Consider the following 6000-nt stretch of genomic DNA (forward strand, 5'->3'; position numbering starts at 1 on the left):
GCTTGCCTCATCTGGAAACAGTATCACGTTTTTCGGGCTCCACTCTGGAGAGACTGGTGCCAAAGCAGGACAGGCCTTTTGAGCCTCATCTGAATTGCAATCCAGTAAAATCCTTTAGCTTGCCAGGTACAAGTCCTCAGATTTCCCCTCATGCTCTATAGGAGATGGGGCTGTGGCTCTTGAACTCCTATTGGAGAAGAAACTGAGACTCATGGGGATGAGGGGCCCTGACTTGTCAAAGCCTCTTGACATGGTATCTTGTCCCCATGCCTTGAAATCCTTAGCAAAGATTCTCTGCCCTAAACACACAAGGCTCCACTGTGGCTTGTCTGAGCTCAGTGGTGACATCAGAGACATTAGTGTTACTCTCTCTCCAAACCTGCCCATGGTAAGAGAGCCAGCATGCCCCAAGGCAGTAGGGGTATGGGAGGAAATGAAATACCACCCTTAAAAACCAATCTTAAAAACCAATTCTGGGGCTTTTATTTCTTTTTTCTTTCCCCTAGATTAGTCACTTGGTTGTGTTCTTTCAAAAAAAAAAAAATCTCAAGAACACATGCACTCTTAGTTTGAAACATGTGATACCTGGGTGTGCCAGTGTGTGGGTAATATTTTGTCTCCCCTAAAATTATGTTACAGTCCTAGCCCCTGGAAGCAGTAAATGTGACAGGTGATTTGTAAATAGGGTCTTTGCAGAAACCATCATGTTAAAATGGGGTCATACTGGATTAGGGTAGGCCCTTTCCAATGACTTCTGTCCTTAGAAGGAGAAGGAAACTTAGACACAGGAGGAAGGCAGATGCTGATAGAGACAGAGGTTGGAGCAGTACAGTTCATAAGCCAAAGAATAGCAGGGATTGCAACCAGCCATCAGAAGCTGGTAGCTTCAATCTAGGATCCTTGCTAGAGTCTTTGTCAGGGGCATAACCGTTCTGACTTCAGATTTACATCCTCTAGAGCAACGAAAGAACAAATATCCATTGTTTTACACCCAGTCTGTGGTAATTTGTGACAGCAGCCCTAGGAAGTGAAGATGGTAAAGAACACATGTTTGGGGGCGCCTGGGTGGCTCAGTGGTTAAGCCGCTGCCTTCGGCTCAGGTCATGATCTCAGGGTCCTGGGATCGAGCCCCACATTGGGCTCTCTGCTTAGTGGGGAGCCTGCTTCCCCCTCTCTCTCTGCCTGCCTCTCTGCTTACTTGTGATCTCTCTCTCTCTCTTTCTCTCTCTGCCAAATAAATAAATTAAATCTTCAAAAAATAATAAAAATTAAAATAAAAAAAAGAAATGATGAATACTATTCTTTTAAAAAAAAAAACTATTCCAACATTCAAACATGTGAAAAACTATTCTTATATGGCCAAAAATATAAAAACACATACAAAACTAGACAGAAGGCTAGATTTGGCCCATGGGCCATAGTTTGCTGACCCTGCCCTAGACAATCTCATTGGATCTCCATGGATGAACATCCCATATACATGATGACCCACAAATCCCAACTCCAGTCCAGCCTTCTCTCTCTCTCTGAGTTTCAGACATCTCAGTCTATGTACACTTGAATCTCTAATGTTTGCCTTTACAAATGTAACATAATCTAAAAACAAGTTTTGATTTCCCTCCTTTCTTGAAACCTATCCTGTCCCACTAGTACCCATCTCAGCTAATGGTGTCGCCATTTCTTATCAGGCCAAAAATCTGTAGTCATCCTTGACTCCTCTCTTTTTCTCAAACTTCACATCCAATCCATTTTCAAAACTTGTCAACTCTACCTTCAAAGTGCAGACCTAACAACTTCCTACTTCCTCTGCTCTCATCTTTGTCCAGACTATCAGTCCTTCCTAAGTCATCACTGGATCTCTTGCCATCTCTTTTCCACAGGGCAACCAATGGGATTCTTTTGAGTCTGAACACACTCTGTCCCTGCCCCCAAGCCTACCTCCAATCCTCTGAATGCTCCCTACTGTTCTTAGAATAAAATCCAACACCTGAAAATGAAAAACTCATGAGAAACTACCTCATACCCACTAGGATGGCTCCTACCAAAAAAATCAGAAAATGACAAGTGTTGGAAAGCATGTAGCGTAATTGGAACCCTGGTTCACTGTGTAAATGTAAAATGTTACAGCAACTATGGAAAATAGTATGGTGCGTTTATTTTTTTTAAGAATATGTAAAAATTTCTTCACCATAAACAATTTTTTTTAAAGAATTACCATATGATTCAGCAACTCTACCTTCTGAGTATGTACCCAAAAGATTTAAAGCAGGGCCTCCAAGAGATATTTGCATGCTCATGTTCAGATCAGCATTATTCAAAATAGCCAAGAGATGGAAGCAACAACCCAAGTGTCCAACAACGGATGAATGGATAAACAAAATGTGGCAACACATAGAGTGAAATAGTAGTCAGTCTTGAAAAGGAAGGAAATTCAGACACATGCTATAACATGGAAGGATGTTGAGGACGTAACGCTCAGTGAAAAAGAGCCAGACACCAAAGGACATACAAATACAACATGATTCTATATGTATGAGGTATGTTACTCAAGGGGACTCAAATCCGTAAAGACAGAAAGTAGAATGCTGGGGGAGGGCGGATGGGAGGGTGGGAGCTGCTGTTTAATGCGGACTGGGTTTTAGTTTTGTAAAACAAAAAAAAAGAGTTCTGGAAACTAGTTGCTCAACAGTATGGATATACTTAACACTACTGAAGTGTACATTTAGAAATGATTAAGATGGTAAGCGTTATGTTATTTGTTTCAAGTCCAACCCATACCATGTTTCCTGCACACCAGCTTGATCTGACCCAGCCCCACCTCTGACCTCATTCCCAAAGGCTTTCTCCCTCTTCCCTCTATTCTAGTCTTTCTGGTCTTCCAGCTGACACTCTTCCCTCCACCTGGAATGTTCCCATGACTTACCCACCTGCCTCCCCGCTGCGTGGGGGGACCTCTACAATTGCAGGCTCCTGCATTTGATTTTTCTTTGTGGATCTTCCCACACTTGGCATTATGTTACAAGTTTGATTGTTTGCTTGTTTATTGTTTCTCTCCCCTTTGTGGTGGGGGGGTGTGGGTTCTGCTTTGCTACCACCCTATTTCCAGCTCTCGGCCCACAGTAGGTGCTCAATAAATACGATGTCTGTGGAATGACTTGAGAGAATGAATGGGAGCTCTGTAAGGCATCATAAAATGAGGACAGGGTCCCAGGAGCCTTGAACCACCCACTTACTGCTCAAAACATACAATTTCCTCCCTGGACAATAGGATCCCTTCAGATGTTTCCAAGACTGAGATGGCAAATAATGGAATCCTATATGTAAAATATACTGAGCTCTTAGAAAAAATAATTATGAAACATATCACAATGTACACATAGCAATGCTAAATGTTCATAGAATAAAGATCTTTGTCCTGGCAGGATACAGAAACTCAAAAACAAGCTGTTTTTCCATTTTCTCCAAGCACAAGTGAAGCTGCTGGTCTGAGGTCAGGACACATGGACTCTAGCACCATGGCCACCATTTACCTGCTGTGTGACCTTGGGCAAACCACTTTCCCTCTCTAGGTCTTGGTTTTCTTTCTGGTCCTGCAAAAGGACCAGGTTGATGTCCCACGGGTTCCTTCCTACTTGAACATTCAAGCAACTTTAAATAGCTATAGTTCATCCTGTCTTCAAGATTTTTGAGATTTTAAGATCATGTCAAACTACTAATTAATCAAATTCCTTTTTATTCCTTTCATCAGTTGGCAATGCAATAACAGCAAAAAAAAAAAAAAAGCCAATTCTACTCAGGAGTAAAACCACAATGATTCATGACTTGTGAAACCTAAATTTAACAGGGGAGGGGTTGGGAGGAAATAGAGAAGACTAGGGAAATTTACTGATTCTTAGAATAGAGTTTCAACCCAAAACTTCATTATTCACAGTAACATCGTTCATCATGACAAGCTACTGTGTTTCTCATAGGGTGTAAAATGTAATCCCTCAGACATGCATATGATATTAGAATGATGGAGTTCCCATCCTATCAATAAAAAAAGAGTAACGTCCATCTCTAGGGAGTCGGGGTGTGGGTCTCAGGGGAAGGGCACAGAGAATGGAACTCTGGTGGGAACACTTCCAGGGACTGGGGCCTAAGTGCCCAGGGTCGGGAAGGGGTGCTGTGGGTGCCCCTGAGCCCTTCTTCCACAAGCTTACAGCTGACTCACGGTCCACTGAGGTGAAACCAGAAGGCAAGCCTGCAGGCCTGGGGCAGCACGTGCTCAGAGACTGGAAGGAGGGCAGGAGGGACTTTCAGAGTATAGCTATAGGAAAGTTACCAAGCAAAACCTGGGGACTCGAAAAGAGTTCATGTGCTTTCCTGAAAAAGAGCCTGAAGGCACACAGACCAAAAATAGATGAGTGTGTGTGTGAGTGTGAGTGAATGCGAGTGTGTATGTGTGTGTGTTGCAGGATTTAAAAAGATTTATAAATGGTGATTTACAAAGACAAGCTGTGGCTCTCCCCAACTCAAATCCTCCCACTCCCCCACCCCTACACCAGCTCCCCTATCCTTGTATGTCTGAATATATCTGGCAGAGTATGAAGTGAGCCTCCAGAAGCTAATTTGTATGGACCAACCAGCTCAGGTGAGCACCTAAAAGGAAGGAAAAGCTAGGTTGACAAGCTTGGCCGCCCCCTAAAAAAAAATAAATAATCCCTATCATCAAAGGGGAGGAGCGACTATATTTACAGTCTACTCTGATTCTTGTGACCAGATATTTGTCCCTATGGGATGAAGCCACAGGAACTGTTTTCACCCAAAATATGAAATACTGGTCCAACCAGCTTAGCAGCCCACCTCCACCTGTCGCTCCTGCACAGATGGCTGTGTGACCTCAGCTTTCTGAGAACCTCAGAGGGTGCAGAATTGTTCTGGCCTCTGAGAACTCATCAGCATTTTGATACAACAAAGAGAAGTGGTCCCAGCTGTCTGAGAAAGTAGCATTGACCTGTAGGAGGCAACTTTCATTAAAGGCAAAAATGAGATAATTTCACAGAGTTCTATAAATAACAGAGGACTTTCCTTCAATGTGACTAAGGGCTACCAGGACAAGAGAGGACAACTATAGTGGATATCTGGAAAGGTTATGTTCATGAACCTATGTCGTGTGTTCTCTGGACATGCCCAGAAATAACTGGAGTTGGCCATGTTCAGAGACAACCAGATATATAAGAAAACATGATACCATGAGTGAAGCCAAGAGACAAAAGAAAAACAAAGATTTTAGATGTATGAATTACTAGACACAGACTAAAATAACTGGCTACTACATTCAAAGAAATAACCAAAAGCTGGAAAACTTTTCCAAGGAACTAGAAACTATTAAAAGGGTCACAATTGATATTAAAAACAAAACAAAACAAAAAAAGAATTCAGGGGCACCTGGGCAGCTCAGTAAGTTAAATGGCTGCCTTCGGCTCAAGTTGGGATCTCAGGGCTTGGGATCGAGTCCCACATCAGGCTCCCTGATCAGTGGGGAGTCTGCTTCTCCCTCTCCCTCTCCCTCTACCTGCCTCTCTGCTTACTTGTACTCTGTACCTCTGTCAAATAAATAAATAACTTTTTTTTTTTTAAAGAACTCAGAAAAGTGTCTATATGTGAAAAATACACTAGTTAAAATTAAGGAACCAGGGCGCCTGGGTGGCTCAGTGGGTTAAGCCACTGCCTTCGGCTCAGGTCATGATCCCAGGGTCCTGGGATCGAGGCCCACATCGGGCTCTCTGCTCAGCAGGGAGCCTGCTTCCTCCTCTCTCTCTGCCTGCCTCTCTGCCTGCTTGTGATCTCTCTCTGTCAAATAAATAAATAAAATCTTTTAAAAAAAAATTAAGGAACCAGTGGGTAGTTTAACCACACGTTAGACATAGCTGAAGAGAGAATTTGTATCCTAAAACTAAAGCAGAAAAACTATCAAGGTTATATATGGGGAGCCAAAAAAGATTACAAAGATAGAAG

Source organism: Mustela putorius, unplaced genomic scaffold (assembly GCF_011764305.1).
Source record: "Mustela putorius furo isolate JIRA1106 unplaced genomic scaffold, ASM1176430v1.1 tig00000765_pilon_pilon_pilon, whole genome shotgun sequence".
Lineage (NCBI taxonomy): Eukaryota > Metazoa > Chordata > Mammalia > Carnivora > Mustelidae > Mustela > Mustela putorius.